Raw genomic sequence first — 20,322 nt, 5'->3', positions numbered from 1 at the left:
ATAATTACACTGGAGAAGTCTGGAAGCAGCAGCTTCCAGACACAGGCCTCATCATTATCCTACCCGAGGAAGGGCGCCAGATGTTCGTACATCAGTCTGTGATATGGTTTGGGTCTGGGTCCCTGCCCAAAACTCATATGGAATTGCAATCCCCAGTGTTGGAGGAGGAGCCTGGTGGGACATGATTGGATCATGGTGGTAGATTCCTCATGAATGGTTTAGCATCATCCCCTTGGTGCTGTTCCCATGATAGTGAGTTCTAATGAGATCTGGTTGTTTAAAAGTGTGTAGCACCTCCCTCATCCAAACTTTCTCTTGCTCCTGCCATGTGAGACATCTTGTACCTGTTTCCTCTTCCACCATGATTGGAAACTTCCTGAGGCCTCTCCAGAAGCAGAAGCCACTATGCTTCCTGTACAGCCCGCAGAACGATAAATCAATTAAACCTCTTTTCTTTACAAATTACCTAGCCTCAGGTATTTTTCAATGCAAGAACAGACTAATACAGTCCATGATGGTCATTCACCGAGGGCTGCTCTCAGAGCACAGAAATTTCCTATCATTTCAGCCTTCCACTGTGGGCAACGTGGCTTAAGAGGTCAGAGTGAGCCTTTTGCCAAAAAAAAAAAAAAAAGTGCAGGTGCAGTTAGCTTAGCTGGACCATTGTGGCCTGCGATTAGGCAAAGAGAATAAAAGGGGAAGGAGGATATGAGTAGGGAACCCACAGCATCTCCTACAGTGCAATGGTTATTAAGAAGAAAAAACAAAAACCTCAAGTTTCAGATTTACGTTATTTTAGTCAAAATGTCTTTTTTTCTTTTTTTAAGTCCGTTTACTGCATTTTGGGTGATACCTCATTCCTCTTGCTGGCAAAGGTTGGAACACTAGATGGCATTGTATTAAGTTGTCCTATAACTCAGGAAACAAAATGCAAAGGGATGTTCCTAGTCGTCTTTGGAATTTAACAATTATCAGCGTGAGTTGAGAGCAAACAACTGTCCCAGCCAAAGCAATGATGGGTTGCTTCCGCTCCACCACTCTGTCTTGAGCTCACATCTTGGCAGCAACATCACAAACCATGAGGGCCAAAGCACAAAGGGCAGGCTAAGGTAGGTGACATTTTCTAAAGACTGGAATTCACAAAACCCCTGGGAAGAGAAGCAGTACGGAGAACGAAGTCTTATAGTTCAAGAAAGATCTTTGAAATGTACAGAAAAACGGACTGCAAGAAAAAAGCAATAGACTATAGTAAGGATTTATTCTTGCTGTAGTAATAGTAAACATTTATTCTTTGCTATAAGTTAGGTGTCTTGGTGTGGCCTTAAAGAGATACTGCCTTTCTCCCTTGAGTGTAAATGAGAGAGAACTCTTGATGTCTTTTGCAAACTTAGAGAAACCCCAGAGCTAGCCTTCACAAAATGCTATAAGAAAAAGAGGGGCCAAGTGTGGTGACTCACACATGTAATCACAGCACTTTGGGGGCCAAAGCAGGCAGATCACCTGAGGAGATCAGGAGCTCAAGACCAGCCTAGCCAACATGGTGAAACCCAGTCTCTACCAAAAAAAAAAAAAAAAAGGAATTTATTCTTGGGGGTAGGAGTGGAAATGAGAGTGACAATAGGATGAGGTTGAAAGTAAGGGTCAAAAGCATTTAACATTTTCTTTAAAATATTTTAAACAAATGAGATAAAATATTAACAATGATCAATTCGTCATAACGGATATCAAGTGGATGTCATCTTATTATCTTTATCTTAAATTTCAAAAAATAAGAGGAAAGAATATGATATTCTCCTGTAATTAGCAAGGGTTGATAGGATTCAAGAGGTGACACTGATACAGGTTTTGAGTAACTGTTGACAAATACTACCCTTTACTGAGTTTCCATTTTCTTGTTTATAAACTGAGGATAATGATAGTACTGATGTCAGGGAATTGTCATAAACCTCAAATAAAATAATGTACTCATAGTGTCTAAAGCAAGGGGGCACAGTCCCCAAAGCAAGGGGGTCCCTCAAAAAACGCTTGCTTGCCTGGGACCCTCACCAGCCACCACCAGCACCAATGTGAGTACAAGGATCAGTTAGGTCCATCTTTCTCACTGAGTCAAACCATGCAATTGGCTGGTTGTCTGGATGTGGTTAGAAACAAAAAAAATCTTAAAGCCTTACCCTGAATCCTCTAAATCCAGAGACAAAGTTGGTCTAAGAAAGAAAAAAAAAACAGAAAATAGTTTTTGGTTATATGGGTAAAGAGACATCTCCTCTTATGGAAAAGGGAATTCTGGAATATAAGAGTAAATATTCCCAACTTTTCCCAAGGCTTTAAAATCTACCTTGAAGGAGCAGCCAATGTATTTCTAGAACAGACTTAGGTGTCTTGGTGTGACCTGTAAAGAGACACTGCCTTTTTTGAATATAATAAGAAAGGACAGTCTCTTCAATAAAGAGTTCTGGGAAATATCCACACACACACAATAATAAAACTATATTCCCATTTCTCACCATATACAAAGATCAACTCAAAACAAATGAAAGATCTAAATGTAAGACCTGAAATGATGAAACTACTAGAAAAAAAAATAAGGTAAATGCTTCAGGACATTGGCCTGGGCAAAGATTTTATAAATAAGACCTCAACAGCACAGACCACAAAAGTAAAAATAGGCAAATGGGATTACATCAAATTAAATACCTTCTGCACAGCAAAGAAAACAATCAACAGAGTAAAGAGACAACCTGGAGAATGAGAGAAAATATTTGCAAACTATTCATCTGACAAGGGATTCACAACCAGAATATACAAGTAACTCAGTAAACCATCATCATCATCATCATCCACTTTTTAAAATGTACAAATGGTCTAAACCAGACATTTCTCAAAAGGAGACATACAAATGGCCAAAAAGTACAAGAAAATATGCTCGGCGTCACTGATCATCAGGAAAATGCAAACCAAAACCACAGTGAGATATCATGTCATCAGAGTTCCAATAGCTAATTATTTTTTTCTTTTTTCTTATTATTTCAATAGTTTGAGGGGGAACAGGTGGCATTTGGTTACATGAATAAGTTCTTTTGTGGTGATTTCTGAGATTTTGGTGTACCCGTCACCTGAGCAGTGTACACTGTACTCAATGTGTAGTACCACCCTTTTCCTTGAGTCCCCAGAGTTCATTATATCATTCTTATGCCTTTGCATCCTCACAGCTTAGATCCCATTTATAACTGAGAACATACGATGTTTGGTTTTCCATTCCTGACTTACTTCACTTAGAATGATGAGCTCCAGCTCCATCCAGGTTGCTGTGAATGCCATTATTTCATTTCTTTTTATGGCTGAGTAGTATTCCATGGTGTATATACATATACCACATTTGCTTTATCCAGTCGTTGGTCAATGGGCCTTTAGGTTGGTTCTGTATTTTGCAATTGCAAATTGTGCTGCTATAAACATGTGTGTGCAAGTGACTTTTTCACATAATGATTTATTTTCCTCTGGGTAGATAGCTAGTAGTAGAATTGCTAGATCAAATGGCAGTTCTACTTTTAGTTCTTTAAGGAGTCTCCATACTGTTTTCTACAGTGATTGGACTAGTTTACATTCCCACCAGCAGGAGTAAGGTGGTATCATGTTGTGTTTTTAATTTGCATTTCCCTGATAATTAGTGATGTTGAGCATTTTCGCATATGTTTTTTGGACATTTGTATACCTTCTTTTGAGAATTGTCTATTCATGTCCCTAGCTGACTTTTTGATGGGATTATTTGTTTGTTCTTGCTAATTTGCTTGAGTTCCTTGTATATTCTGGATATTAGTCCTTTTTGGATGCATAGTTTGTGAATATTTTCTCCCACTTTGTGAGCTGTCTGTTTACTCTGCAGATTATTTATTTTTCTGTGCAGAAGCTTTTTAGTTTAATTAAGTCCCATCTGTTTATTTTTGTTTTTGTTGCATTTGCTTTTGGATTCTTGGTCATGAACTCTTTGCCTAAGCCAATTCCTAGAAGAGTTTGGGGATGTTATCTTCTAAAATTTTTATAGTTTCAGGGCTTAGATTTAAGTCTTTGATCCATAAGATGCCTAATTATAAAAAAAATTAAAAATAGCAAATGCTGGCAAAATTGTAGAGAAAAGGGGAACTATTGTACACTGCTGGTGGGAATATAAATTAGTACAGACATGAGTAACAGTAGAGAATTTTCTCAAAAAACTAAAAATAGAACTATCTTATGATTCAGCAATGCCACTACTGGTTATATATTTAAAGGAAAGACTGTCAGTATTTCAAAGAGATATGTGCATTTTCATGTTTATTATTTATCCACAATAAACTCCAATGTTCATTTATTAACAATGGCCAAGATATAGATCAACCTAAGTATGCATCCACGTATGAATGGAAATGAGTGTTTGGTAACAACAAAAAAAGATGAATGGATAAAGAAAATATGATATACATGCACAATGGGATACTATTCAGCCATATAAAAAGTAAAATCCTGCCATTTGTGGCAACATGGATGATCCTGGAGGACATTATGTTAAGTGAAATACTGCATGTTTTTACTTATATGTGGAAGCTAAAAAAGTTGAGCAATGGAAGTAAAGAATAGAACACTACTAAAACCTGGTCAGGGAAGGGGGAAGGAGGAGATAGGGAGAGGTTGGCTAACAGATATAAAATTACGGCTAGGTAAGATAAATAAGTACTAACCTAACTCTAAGATTACTATAGTTAGCAATATTTTATATTTTGAAATAACTAGAAGTAAGAATTTTAAACGTTTCTAACAGAAAATGATATTTATCATTTCTAAAGAAGTGATAAATGTTTGAGAAAATGGGTATACCTTGATTTGATCATTACACATTGTATATAGGTGTCAAAATATACTGTACTACATACATTTATATAATTATTAAGTGTCAACTAACAAATGTGTAGGACATAGCTAAAATAGTGCTGAGAGTGAAATGTACATCACTAAGTGGATACACTGCTAAAGGAGAAAAGTCTCAAATAAAAATCTAACCTCCCATTTCAAAGAGAATGAAGGGAATGACAAAAATGAGAGCAAAAATCAATGAAATTGAAAACTTAAAATCAATGAGGAGCTGATTTCTTGAAAACACCAATAATATTTACAAACCTCAATTAAAACAGATAAAAGAGGAAAAAGTTCAATATCAGGAAGAAACAGGGAATATCACTACAAATGTTTTCAACAAAAGGTGATGGGACAATTAAACATCCATAAACTATAAAATTAACTCTAAGTTTCACATCTTATACAAAAACTAACTAAAAACTTTATTATCCACTTGTGATATGGCTGTGCCACCAACCACTGAAATCTCACCTTGAATTGTAGCTCCCATAATTCCCAGGTGTTGTGGGAGGGACCTGGTGGTAATTGAATTATGGGGGCGGGTTTCTCCATGCTGTTCTTGTGATAGTGAATAAGTCTCATGAGATCTGATGGTTTTATAAAGGGCAGCACCCCCGCACATGGTCTCCTGCCTGCTACCATATAAGACATAACTTTGCTCCTCCTTCACCTTCTGCCATGAATGTGAGGCCTCCCCAGCCGTGTGGAACTGTTGAGTCTATTAAACCTCTTTTTCTTTATAAATTACCCAGTCTTGAGTATTTTTTCATAGCAGTATGAAAATGAACTAAACCTCTAAAACTTTTAGGGAAAAAAAAACACAAGAAAAACTCTTTGGTATATGAGACTAGGCGAAGAATTCTTAGATTATACACCAAAAACATGATCAATAAAAAGAAAAATTGAAAAAGTGAACTCCACCAAATAGAAAATTTGGCTCGGTGAAAGAATCTACAAAGGAGATAAAAAGACAAGATACAAACTAGAAGAAAATATTTGCAAATCGCATACGTGCCAAAGGACTAGTATCTAAGATACATAAAAAGCTCTTAAATGCAAAAGTAAACAAACAATTCAATTAGAAAATAGGCAAAAGATAGAGACATCTCACTGAAAATGTCATATTGATGGAAATTAAACACATAAAAAGATGTTCAATATCATTAGCCACTTGGAAAAAGCAAATTAAAACCACATTGAGGTATCATTATACATCTATCAGAATAGATAAATTAAAAAAAGAATTAACAAAACCAAATGTTGCAAAGGATGCAGAGATATCATGTCACTCATATATTCCTGCTGGGAATATAAAGTGGTGTGGCCATTCTGGAAAGAGTTGCACAGTTTCTTTAAAACAGAACAAACAGCCACCTGCTATATGGCCCAGCAATTGCTCTCCTGAGCATTTATCTTAGAAAAATAAAATTTATGTTCACACGAAAACCTGTACATGAATACTTACAGCAGATTTATTCATAATAGTCCAAAACTACAAGGCACCCACATGCCCTTCAGGTAATACATAGTTAAACAAACCACTCCATACCATGAAATACTACTCAGCAAGAAAATGGAAGGAGTTATTGATACATGCAACAATCTGAATGAATCTCCACGGAATCACACTGAGTGAAAAGAAAAGCCAGTCCCCAAAGGTTTCATATGATAAGGCTCCTTTTATATAGCATTCTTAAAATGGCAAAATTAAAGAAATGAAAAACAGATTAGTAGTTGCTAGGGGTTAAAGATAAAGTAAGGATGGAAAGAAAGTTGCTTTGACTATAAAAGTATAGCATGAATGATCCTTGTGGTGATGGAAAAATTCTATATCCTGGCTGTATCAATATCAATATGCTTGTTGTGATATTACACTATAGTTTTGTAAGATGTCACCATCGGGAGAATACACAAGATTTCTCTGCATCATTTTTTATAACTTGATGTGAATCTACAATTATCTCAAAAAGTTTATTTTTTAAAAAAATTTAAGGCTAAAGTGAATTTTAAATGCGAAAGAAGGCAAGTGGAGAAATAATTGGAAAGAGCACTGGACTTGGGGTCAGGAGTCTTAGATTCAAGTTTTGATTCAACCAACTTGAGAAAATAACTCCTCTTGTCCAAAATTCTTTGTATAATGCAATTGACAAGACCTACTACAGTTATCTCCCAGAGTTGGTAATAGGTAAAAATTATACTAATTAAGAAAAAAACTTTAAAAACGTAAGAACCATGGCTCTATATAAATACTTGGTATTGAAAAGCTTGCATTACATAAATGATGCCTCAAAACCTATTTCTCCTGGTAGTTTAGAAATACAATTACCTAAGACTACCAACTAATTTCACTTTCATCATCAGTCAGTAAATCTCAGAAATATAAGCAAAGAACAATCCAGACTAGAGAAGAGAAGAGCCTGATCTCTTTTCCAGCCTTATGACTCACTCGAGAGAAGCCAGGAATATGCCACATGTTCTCTTTCTGTTGCAAGGGTTGCTGTGAAATAACCTCATTTAAGCTGTGTTGTACAGAATGGACCACCTTAATGCTGAGGTTCCAACATTTTCTATTTCAGGACTGGTTTGGGGAGATTGCACAGAGTTCATCCTATGATCCTTCATGTGAGAACGAAACCATCTGGGCATTTATAACATAAGGACACAGAGCTAGGAGGGATAAAGCCAATCTTGGCTATTGCTGCTATGGGGACAGAGGGTAGAGATCATTTGCTCCATCGGAGAAATTTGGAACTACAGTTGACCCTTGAACAACATGGGTTTGAACTGTGTGGGTCCACATATATGTGGACTTTTTTCAATAAAAGCACCTGTCTCTCTTGCCTCCCTTTCCACCTCCTCCACCTCTTCTGCCTCTGCCTCCCCGAGACAGCAAGGCCAGCCCCTCCTTTTCCTCCTCATCCTACTCAAAGTGAGAAGAGGATGAAGACCTTTATGATGATTCACTTCTACTTAATGAATAGTAATGATTTTCTTAATCACATTTTCTTTTCTCAAGGTTATGTTGTTGTAAGAATGCAGTGTATAATATATATAACATATAAAATTGTGTTAATTGGCTGTTTATGTTATCAAGAAGGCTCCTGATACACAGTTGGTCACTACTAGTTAGGTTTGGGAGGAGTCAAAAGTTAGACGTGAATCTCTGGCTGCACAGGATGCCTATACTCCTAACCCCAACCTTGTTCAAGGGTCAGCTCTTGGGATGCTTTTTCAGCCATTAACTTTCAGTGATTTCAATGTACTCTAAACTGGCTTTTTTAAATGAGGAAATTTGTAGCCTCATTTAATAAGAAATGTAATAAGAGCTGGTTGATTCAGCACCCCAATGTTATTGCCTAGGGCTTAGGTGCTCTACATTTCTTGTCTTTTCTATACACATGGTGGCTTCATTTTAAAGGCTGGTTCCCACCAGAGGACAATTGTGGAGTCATCCACTTTCATTCAAATCTGGGGAGAATGTGGTAGAACAGCTTGTTCTTTAGAGCAAGGTAGAATTTTTCCAGAAGTCTCCCACGAACCTCCCATCACATATCTGGGATATGTGGCCAGAACTGGGTCACAAGACTTCTTATAAACCAATTACAGACAAGGGGGTATGAGCTAACCCTTAGCCCAATCAGATTTACTCCTGAAGCTGAGGGAATTCCTTGGAGACCTAGGGGCTACATGAAGACAGGGCACTTGAACAAAACTGAGGTTCTGTTAGGAAGAAAAACTGAGGTTGTTAAGTGCTATGTAAGTAGTTGGTGCTCAATAATGCTGCCATCTTGCCTTAGCTAACTAACAGGATTAAGTGGTGTATTTCAGAGGACTCTGATACTAAATAGTGCAAATATAGGGTAGGGTTTGACTTTTTTAGTTTTGAATCTTTCTTTAAACTGACTGTGAAACATCATGGAAGTCAAATTATTGGGCACTTGTTTTCTTATTTCTGAAAGGAAATTAAACTGTATAAACTCGGGCATGGTATTTACCTTCACAGTATGTCAGCTTTCTCACTTGTGAATTCCTTATCTAAAGTTTAATAGTACTTTACTCATAAAGTTGTATGAGTTTTCCAGGTTTTCCCATAACAAAGTACCACAGACTGTGTGGTTTAAGCAACAGAAATTTGTTTTCTCAAATTTGGAAAGCTAGAAGGCCAAGATCAAGGTGTCGACAGAGTTGGTTTATTCTGAAGACTTTTTGCCTTGGCTTGTAGATGGCCATCTTTTCTCTGTATCTTCACCCCATCTTTCTTCTGTGTGTGTTTGTGTCCTATCTTTTCTTCCTATAAGGACACCAGTCATATTGAATTAAGGACTACTTTAATGGCTTCATTTCACATCTCTGAAGACTGTATCTCCAAATAGGTCACATTGTGAATACTGAAGGTGAGGACTTCAACATACGACTCTTGGGGGTAATACAGCTCCATGCTTTGGATATAAGAATTAAGTGATTTAATATATGTTAAGGACGTAAATCTATACAGTAGATGCATACTCAATATTAGTTTTAAAATTACCTTATTTTCAGTAGTAGTAATAGATATAGAAACAATAGTAGTAATAGCATCACTAGTAGAAATAACAGCAGAACTGTCTGAGAGAAAAGGAGAAAGAATCCCTATGCAGGTAAGGGGGAAGACATACTTTATAAAGAAATGAGACACAAGAGAGTAGTATTTGTTTTGCACTCTTCCAGTTTCCATGGCTGTGTAACACATTATGTCAAAACTTACTGGCTTAAATCAACAACACTTACTTTCTTCACGAAATCTGCAGTTTTGAAACAGGCCCAACAGGGATAGCTCGCTCAAACTGTGCTCCTCATCAGCTGGGACAGTTCAGAGTCTCACTCACATGTCAATGCCAGCTGTCAGCTGGGACCTTAACTGGACACCTACCTGGGGCCTCTCCGCATGGCCTGGGCTTCCTCATACATCGTTGTTGTTCTCCAAGGGCGAGCATCCTGAAAGACAAAAAGTGGAAATTGTAGTGCTTTTTATGACCTGACTTCAAAAGTCACTCAAAATTACTTCTGTTGCATTCTACTCATTTGAGGCATTTATAAAGACTATCAAAGTTCAAGAGATGGGAAAACAGACTCCTCCTTTTTATGGAGAGTGTCAAGGTCTGGAAGAATATGTGGAACTGAATTTACTGCTGTGGTCATTTTGGGAGAATATAATCCTCCATTCATACCTACCTTCCCACATGCAGCTTCTCCTTCTGGAGCTTTCTTTCAAACACTTGGGTTTGTGATTTTGTTCCAGATCAGAATTCGATCCTTACACTATGTTACCCAACTTCCAGGGATTTGAAAATAAAATGGTACATTTGCCAGAAAACTTTTGAGAAGATCTTTATCAAAGAGGGAACTCTCTAAATAAAGGTGTAGTGTGCCTCATAATTCTCTTTCAAACAGGCACATACAGAAAAGGGGTTGACATTCTGATTTCCCAAATAATCTTTCCTTTTTATGACTTTGGACATAAACATGTCTCAGACCTGAGCAAGGAACTCAGATTTTCATCCTTAAAATTAAATCTGAAGACTAAGGAGAACCACCTGCCTTTATCAGCTCTAATATTCTAATAAAATGAGAAAAAAATGAGTTAAGAACATTTAAAAGCCATACACTGGGTTCATCAACGATTCTTCCACTGAAGAGAGAATCTGAGCTAGTTCTTGCTTTATATTTGAATTCTGTGCCTGGTTTTCATGATGGCAATAGTAATTTATTGACAAAATGCTTTTATTGAGTTGACTTTACTGAAGAGGCCCTGCATGCTTTTTCGCCAGCTTGCTACAATTAAAAGCAGCAGTAAACAGAGCCTTTCTATTTAGATTGAAAAGCAATGATTAGGCCTACCCAGCTATAAATAGGAGGCAGCTTCACATCTACCGCCCCAACCACACACATTAAAGACTCCAGCTCCAAATGCCCCCAATTTATTTCTACAGGACAAACCAATAAATTGTCCAACTCTGACCTCAAAACTGACAATTTCTTAGAAAATGAAAGTAGGTAAATTATGTATAATTCTAGATAATTACTGGGATGTCTATGAGGCCAGGAAATCAGTACACATGCTGAAAATCTAAATTTGCAGACTGCTATCTTCTCCTTTTACCGTTATTAAACCGTGTTTTGCCTTGAGCAGCTGTCAGAGATGGCTTTTATTTGCTTGGGGGCATAGAAGAAAACAATAAACTTAAGAATTACAGTAGAGAAGATGGAAAATATAAAGTTATTTTTTAAGATTCCTGTTAGTTCAGGTGATTCAACAAAGAAACCAGAACATGGGTAGTTACTGTTAAATATTTTTGAATAAAAATGTTTAAATGCAAGCCATTTATCCCACCAATAAGCTGTAGGTATCTGAGTTTTTAGAGATGTGAAGGCATTTGATTCAATCTCCTCACTTTCTACAGCAGGAAACTGGAGGCTAAGGAAGCCCTGTGAATTGTCCAAGGTCACAGAGCTTGACAGCAGCTGAGCTGGAACTCAATAGCTTTTCTGACTGTCACTGCAGCATCCATTGAATAGAAGAATTTGCTCTCTTTTTATTATTTTTAGTATAAAACCCTAGATTAATGAGATCTAAGTTGTAAAATTCCATAGGGTGCTATATTTCTTTGAGTGCAAGACAAGCTTCCAAAGGTGACAAGATTTTCCCATTTGGAGAAATGTGGTCCCCTCTGCCTCTGTATCCTCCATCTGAGCTAAAAGTTGCCAATTTCCAAAAGCCCAAGAAAGTAGGTTTCCAAAACATGTTTTGGGTGATCACATGTTTTTTAAACTTGTGAGTCTTTTTCATTTTGTGTTTGCATGTGGCCTATGTCTCCCAGTGATTTTCCAACTGCCCATGGTTCCCCTTGGGTCATGCACTGGATATTCTCTGTTGCTTTCTGTCACCTTCCCTACCCAACTCTGTGCCCAGGAGACTGGCTTTATGTACGCATCAATGTCACCCTAGTCTTTTGGCTATAATCAGGCTTAGCTATCAGGGACACCAACAGAAGACTGGAGAGCAGGGAGATAAAGAAGCCATGGGTTCTATTCCCCCATTTCACTTCCTGCAGAATAAAGCAGTTGCCCAGCTGTGCCCAGCTGAGATTAGCCAAATCCAGGAAAAATCAGTGAGAATTAACAACTGCTGTACTAAACTACTCCCTTTTAGTAGTGTTTTTATTCAGCAGTATCTGATTGACACAAAATATGACACCTGAAAAGAATTTAAGACAAATACCAAGTTGAAATAGAGATAAATATCCCTGAGACCCAGAAATGGAAGTAAACCCAGAGAAATAACTGGGATTGAGTTTGCAGATTCACTTGACTCTACATCCAGAAGCAAATGGAGACATCTGGGGCCCTGTGGGGTAGCAAAGCTAAAAGTATCCCATGGGAAGTAAGAGATTCACTCTTCAAACTCATTGCTTGGAACTAGTAACAAGTTCGAGGTTCTCTCATGCATTAAAGGGGGCTGAAATAAGCTCTTAAAACCACCGCCTGAACTATAAAACTAGATAGCAGGGAAGCCGTAGAAAATAGTCTTTTGTCCTGAACTTTAGCTTAATTCTGCTGACTTGGTAGCTGAATATGCAAAAACCTCAATTTCAGTGCAGTTTGGGAGGTCTGAGCTACCAGTATAAGACCTGTTTTTTTACTATGTTACTGAGAAATGGTGGAAGAATGGATTAAATATAAATCTGCAAGACTGTGAGACATAAAATGGGGGAAAGAGAAAGAGACAGAAAGAGAGGGAGAGGAGGAGGAGCGAGAGAGAGAGAGAGGGAGAGAGAGAGAAACTCCATTCAATAATAAAATTCCAAAAGAGAGAGAGTGAACTCCATTTAATAATAAAATTCCAAAACACATAAGGAAGTAATGCTAAGAAATACAGCAACAAAATGAACTAATGCAACTGAGTTTACTCCAGATGAAATGGAAATAATAATAGATACTATTACCCACTAGTCTTCACTAAAATAACTACTGAAGAATGTATTTCAGGCAGAAGAAAAACACCCTAAGAGATATAGAAGGATGGTGTGGAATGCAAAAACAGTAGTACATAATTTTGTAAAGTATGATGATAAATTTAATTAACTATTAATTCTTAAAAAGAATGGTATTTTTCACATCACTAGATAGAATTCAAATTACACCAAGAAAGATATAGATGGGAAAGATATTATGTGAGTAATAAAAGCATACATAGTTCTTGGGTTATTTGGGAGAAGAGCAGAGATACTAAATTACTTAAATTCAGTTCAGAATTTTTTTACTTGAAAATGTCAAAATGTTAAAACAATCAAACAGAAAGAAAAAAATGAGAAAAAATAAGCAAAAAAGAGGATGGTAAACATAAAATATGTAATAACTAAGTCCAAATAGAGCAAAATAAATGTAAAGGAATCAACTTTCTTATAATAACAAGATTATCCAGTCCAGATATTTAAAAATCCAAACATGTGTGGTTTATGATAAACACACCTAAAACATAATGGTCCAGAAAGCTTGAAAATAAAGAAATGGAATAAAACAAGTAATACAATCACCAACCAAAAGAAAGCTGATATGGCAATATGAATGTCAGATGATATTGGATCCAGGCCAAAAAGCATTAAAAGAGACATTATGTAGTGATAAAAGAACAGTTCTGTATTTGAATGGCTAAAATTATGGCTTGAAATATAAAAGAAAAATGCTGACAAAATTACAAGACGAAATTGAAAAATCTACTATCCTATGTGACATTTGAAAACACATATCAAAAGCCAGTGAGCCAGCAGAAAATATCAATTTGTATTAAAAAGCTGAAACATAATAAACCCACTTTCTAGATGTAGAAACTGGGGTCCAGGCAGGTTGAGTGATTTAAGCAAGATCACAAAGTTTGTATGAATTCAAGCCAGAACTAAAACTTACTAAATACTAATCCTATGCCCTCCCCATTTTATAACATTAACACATGTAAAATAAACTGCATATCTGCAGACATGATTAGCCTTTTCCCTGCCCTTAAAAGAATCCTTAGTGTGGTAGCATAACTGTCAGTGATCCACTCAGATTCGCTTGAATTTCTTTTACTTTTTTAGTGCGCCTTTTTTTTTTTTTTTACCTCCTACATGTTATATTTCTAATTACCTATCTCTGTGATTTTCTGTGGAGAACCACTATTAGGCCACTGGGGTGGCTACTGTGAAACAGAAGTTCCTGGGGTTTTACGTCCTCAATCACCGCCTTATTCAATGACTGACTGGTGTGGGAAAACGGAAGCCCAGCTCCTTTGCCTTGTAGTTCCGACAAATCTAAGGTATAATTTTCATTCCCACACTCCCCTGTGGGATCAGGTTGAGGCTGAAACTCTGCTTGGCTTATTCCCTTCTCTTGCCTGCTTTTCACATAAAAGTACGTTCTCTATCAAAAAAAAATCAAAGTGAATGAAAATCATTCACAATCTCACTATTGTAAGACTATTTTGTTCATTTATCTAAGTATATATACTGTGTAAATAAAAGAGTGATAAAGCAGAAAAAACAAAAAAGTGGTTCTAGGAAAAGAACATCTGAGTGGGTAAAGATTCCTGCCGCTTTTATCTTTGGGAAATTTCAGTTTGATTTGGGCACCGGGAACCTGGCGTGGTGAATGTAGTGTCTGCCAAGCCACAAAAACACTGCTGCAACTTCGGACTTCAGGTCACTTACTATTGAATGGCCAACTTTCCGTCCCCAGCATTCCCTCTTGGGTCCAATTCCAGATTAATAATGGCTTAATTCCAAATCTGGAGCGTTCCTGGCCTCTCCCTGCCTCTCAATGCAATTGCTTACTTCCCTTTAGACTGGCTCTGAATCTACAAGGAGGCAACTCTGGGATTCTGACCCTTAAGAGGCAAGAGTCGAAAGACCATGGGTAACCATATAAGCAACATCATGTGCTTTCCAGTTAGTTGGACCATTATTTTAGCCTCTCCTTTGTATCCTATAGCTTTGCATTTCTTTGCTTTCCAAGTCCGGATTTATAGGTGGGCCTTGTCTAGAAATCCAGGTCTACTTGTTGTCAGGCAAACAGTTTCATTAACTACTGGGGCTTAGAATAAATTTATATAATAAAAGATTTACTGGCCGGGCGCGGTGGCTCAAGCCTGTAATCCCAGCACTTTGGGAGGCCGAGGCGGGTGGATCACGAGGTCAAGAGATTGAGACCATCCTGGTCAACATGGTGAAACCCCGTCTCTACTAAAAATACTAAAAAAAATTAGCTGGGCATGGTGGCGTGTGCCTGTAATCCCAGCTGCTCAGGAGGCTGAGGCAGGAGAATTGCCTGAACCCAGGAGGCGGAGGTTGCGGTGAGCCGAGAGCGTGCCATTGCACTCTAGCCTAGGCAACAAGAGCGAAACTCCGTCTCAAAAAAAAAAAAAAAGATTTACTATGTGTTCAATGCACGGTATATGCCACTTTACAGAATAAGAAATGGAAGTTTAGATATGAAGATTAACTTGCCTTGTCCAGATTTACATGCCTACTAAGTGGCCAGGTCGTGCCACAAAACAACCAAGGATTTAGTGAGTCAATCATGAGCCCGACTCTCCATGTATCCTACAAGTCACAACATTCCCTACCCTGGCTTTGCTGGCCCCAGGCTCTAGCACTCTCTTACTGAGCGCTCTAGTTGTACTTTTCTGGTTGGGGCCCTGACACCCATCCTCTGACAACTCATTTTCCCCAGGAGCTAACACCTGCTCCTCAAAGTATGTCTCCAGCTTCTACCTGCCATTGTTCACAGAGACACATGAAGAATCTTCCACAAATACACATCTTTAGGGACTTTCTGCTTCAATGCCCTGCCCTCCTCCTGCCGTACTGAACCATGGCAATGGAGCCTAAAACTTTCAATGCTATCTTAGGTTGGGTTCCCCAGAAGCAGAACCCAAGACAGGGAAAATCAGACACACATGGCTTCAGTCCTCTTGAGGAAGGACTCTCAAGAGAAGCATCTAAAGAAAAGCAGACAGGACAGGTTGGGTAAGAAGCCAAGCAAAAATGCATGCTCAGGAAAAATATAAACCTGGCCCGATCTGAGAGAGGCTCTGGAGCATAAATCACAACACTGACATGATGATTCTCATCATTAAGACAAGTTGGCTGGCCTTTTGTACTCCTGTATCAGCCAGTCATTGCCGTAGACTTCTCCTGATGAAACGGTGTAGGGACTGTAGCTTTCTGGGCATCAACCAAGGGTGATCCTTGGGGAAGAGGACCTCTGAGCTTTTAGCAGTCAACACTCACAGCAGTTGGAGGCTGGAGCCCCTGCTCATCCTCCGGCATCTACTACAAGTACCTGGGCCTTGGGCAATGAACATGGGACTTAAGCAATCAGATCCTTTTTCTCACCCCATCTTCCTGCTCCTGGCCTCCTCCTACTCCCCACCATCCTGTGTGGCTGGGGCCCCTGATGCCATGTTCCTATCAACAGGGTCCTGGATTTTAGTACCTGCTCAGAGTCCACTGCATTGGCACCTGACACTTTATTAGTGTTCTAAATCTTTGTTTACAGTTACCAGGACTCTCTAGGTAGCAGCCAAAAAAGTCAACAAGGAAATAAAACTCCACCAGCTGGTGTATTTGTTGGGGATAAACTCATCACACAGGAAACAGCTGGGTAAGTGCCCACAAACGTCAGGACATTGCTGGTCGCAAAGGCTCATCTGAAGTTGCAAGTTTGAATCTCCCCTTTCCAAGCTGATCTGTTTATATGCACTCCTCCACACCTTCAGTTCCTTTGCACCATGTGAGCCTCAGGAAGCTGAGGCAGTAATGAGTTTTGAAGTTGTTCTACTGCCTGTGACAACCCACTGGCCAGTCAATTGATCCAATTGCTTGCTGCTACCTCCAGCAGCCTCTTGGCAAAATCTCTGCCATTATGTACCACTGTTTCCTTATTCTGAAGCTCACATCTTCTCATGCTGAAGTCTGTGTGCTTCCCAGTGTATGAAAGTAACACTTTAATGTAGCCCTGAAGAAAACTGTCTAGCCCATCTGGACATCTGCCAGTCACTAGGAAGAGAATAGTTTTTTCAGGCACAAATGTTAGAACACTAAGGAGTGGAAGGCTGAAGGGTTTCTGACTTTATAACCAGCGGGTTCTTTGTTCAGCAAAACTTAGCTTCTAGTCCTGAGCCAATTCCAAAATGCTGATTTTCATCCTTCCACTACTTTGAAGGCATTTAAGTTCTAATGAAAGGGATTAGGCCGGGACTTGGTGCCAGAAATTAAAATGAAGGCATAATTTGCATGTTTTGACAATACCTTCACACTTATACCCATGCCATGCTTTCTTAAACACTCTTGAAAATATGTGAGAATCAAGATTTCATAATCCACTTCTTCTGGAATGCCATGTAGAAACATTCTTATATTACTTTCTCCCTGCCTTCTGATTTTACTCACGGGCTTGGTAATCACCATAGGGATGGGGTAGCCATACACAGCTTTAATGCAGTCAGAAGTTTGTGTATTTCCCCCTTTACCTTGTATTGTAAAGCCATGCTGAGGTTCACAGTTAATGCTGCAGCTCACCTTGAAAATAGTAACATCTTTTTCCTGAAGATGCTCAAACTCCAGGTAGTAACCTCAGGTTGTGTCACAGTTCCTTTGAGATGCTTCACTGCTTTTAAAAAATACATGATAAAGATAATGTATTTCTTGATTCTAGTGGTATTTTTTAGCAAAAGCCTAAGCTGCACCAGGGTGAGGTGTTGCAATATTTTCACAAACGTTGAGGATTACTGCTGTTCCTGATAGGTCAGTGTGCCCAGATGGAGACTGTTGCCTTTGTACATAATGCGTAAGCTTCTTTTCCAGCACACAATTGTTTAAGAAACCACATTTCTTGCTATGCCCTGATAATCTTGCCTCTTGAATCACTCATTTCCATTAAGAGCAGGATGGAATCAGAACAGCCTGAACAAGGATAATCTCTAAAATGTGGTTTCAAATGGAGAAGTGTGACATGGTTTGTCAGAGGCTTGGAAGGTGCACATTGTTTAGTAGGTTGACCCAAAGCCATCCTCAAGAAGTAGGATGGTTTTAAGAGCAACGCACATTTTTTGATACTCTTCCCCCTGAAAGTAGGGTCTATTTTCCCACCCATTGAACCTGGGTGGGCTTTGTTATTGCCTTGATCAGTAACAAAGTGCAGCAGAGGTGACACTATAATATCCAAGGCTGGGTCTGAAAAAAGTCATGTAGCTTCTTCCTTGTCCTCCTGGAACATGTATTCCTGGTATCTTCAGCCTCCACGTAAGAAATTTGATTGTCCTCAGGCTGCGCTGCTGAACATACTAGGTGAAGAGGCCACTAAGAGAGAGATGACCAACAAGTCCTAGCTATTCAGGCATCATACATGGGAGGGGCAAAGCCTTCAAGATGGCTCTAGCCCTAGCTACTGCTCAACTGTGATCACAGAAAGCCCAAAACCAGAAATGCCCAGAGGAGCCTAGTGGACCCCAGAACTGTGAGAGATACTAATAAATTGTTATTGATTTAAGCCACTGTGTTTTGAAGATGTCAGTTCCACTGGAATACATAATGAGAACAGGAAGTACATTACGTATAATATAATGTACGATTCAACCCAAAGGACTGTCCTACCCCCCCACTGGATACATGTCTGTGATAGTTGGCACTGCTCTGGGTGCACAGAGCCGAGGCCAGGCCTCACAAGACAGTAGAGTGGGTGGATATCTGAATGCTATGATTTGAGATAGACTGAAAGGAACCTCCCTCAGAGGGTTGCTCAGGTTCCTGACCTCTTCCACAGTAATTGCCTTGATAGGATTTGCAACCTTGGAAACTTGCAAAATGTAAGTGATCCCCTCGTTCAGTGGGTTTCAAACTAGGAGCACTCAGGTTTTGAGAAGGGACTTCCAAGGAGGTAGGTGAAAGCAGCCTACTAGAGACATCATATTCTCTCTCTGGCCTCAGAGGCAGGACTTCTTCCCAGCCTCAGGAGTAGAACTGACCCAAGGTGTGTATCAGTGCACCACATTCTTCTTGACATTTTCATTGGTGTAGGGTTGGGTATTAAAGTATCAGGACTTTCCCAGGGAGTTCTGGGAAAACAATGTTCACCCTTTTTTACTAGATTGTAATTTAGAAGTATAGTACTCTGTGAGCTGCTAGCGGCCATTCTGTGTTGAATAGGAGAAGTGGCAGAGAATCCTAGGAATGGAGTGGAAAGAGGAGAAGTAGATCCAAGAAGAGACAGAAAAAAAAATTGATTCCAATGGCTTTGAACCCGGTATTCAGCTGTTCTTGAAGCTGATCTTCCCTGGACCATTTTGCTATGTGAGCTCACAAATTTATTTTGTTTGTTGATTTACGCAACTCAAAATTTTAAAATCAGTGAGTACAGATATGCTTAGCTTCTCTCAGAGTTTGTGTTTTAGCAGTAAAAGAAAATGATTTCTGCTGCTAAAAACATGTTTGGAAATAGCTGATCTTAGTCCTAGTGATCTAGTCCTTTTTGTTGTGCAAAAGGAAATGCTGAAGTCAAAGTTAGAACAATGGTCACCTGACATAGACCCAAGTGATGTTGATGATGATGACACCAATGTTCACCAAGTACTTATCCTGGGGAAGACACTGTTCTAATTGCTATGAATATATTAGCTCATTTAATCATCTCCAAAACATTATGGAGTATTCTATTATTATCACCATTTACAAATGATGGAATTGAAGTACAGAGAGGATAAATAGCATCCTGACTAGTAAGTGGTGATGCTAGGATTGAGCCCAGCTGTTCTCTTAGCCGTATCCTACACCCCTCTGACAAGATAGAGTGCCTTCTCATCAACCTCTGGGTTCTGGGCTCTGCCTTTCCACGGTGCTTCTATTCTTAAAGCATGCAACCCAGAAGGTTCCTGTTAAATGTGAGAGAATTTCTATCACTGTGGACCTGCTTCCATCATCTGTTTTTATTCTAACCACAAAGTAAATGACTTACTCATGTCTGCTTGGTTCTGACTCCTTACTAAGAGTAAGGGAATGCAGAGATCAAATGGAAGGAAGATTTTAAACTTTGTCACCTTGCTTCTGCTTCCAAAAAAGGCTTATGCTTTAAAATATGGCACAAAATGCTTTATTCTTCAAAAGAATAAAAATCAAATTGTAGCTGACTCCAGCTCCTTGTTTCACTTGGGCGGAGGAAGATTCAATCTCAGTGGGTATGATTTTTTCCTGCCCACTCCTCAGCTCCCAAAATGGCCCAGGAAGTTGTATGCAGTATAGAATTTGAAAGGGGTAATGTCACTGGTTTTTGGTCAACCTGTATGATCATTGTTCAGATTTGTGTAGTCCCTGGAAAGAAGGTGGCTCTGACAGTTCTCTGTCATTCTTGTCTACAGGGCACCTT

At 38.9% G+C, this 20,322-nt stretch overlaps 1 protein-coding gene across 1 annotated transcript in view; it reads right to left on the bottom strand.

The window, feature by feature from the left end:
* LOC141585555 (uncharacterized) overlaps window positions 1-20,322 on the bottom strand; it is a 181,116-nt gene that overhangs the window by 72,295 nt on the left and 88,499 nt on the right. The window contains exon 6 of the mRNA XM_074405397.1: window positions 9,800-9,864. The gene's annotated coding sequence lies outside the window, so the exon portion shown is untranslated. The remainder of the gene's footprint in view (window positions 1-9,799; window positions 9,865-20,322) is intronic.

The sequence above is a fragment of the Saimiri boliviensis genome, chromosome 9, assembly GCF_048565385.1.
Source record: "Saimiri boliviensis isolate mSaiBol1 chromosome 9, mSaiBol1.pri, whole genome shotgun sequence".
NCBI classification, from domain to species: domain Eukaryota; kingdom Metazoa; phylum Chordata; class Mammalia; order Primates; family Cebidae; genus Saimiri; species Saimiri boliviensis.
Note: the sequence above shows the minus strand (reverse complement) of the source record. Positions and strands in the feature narration are given on the sequence as shown.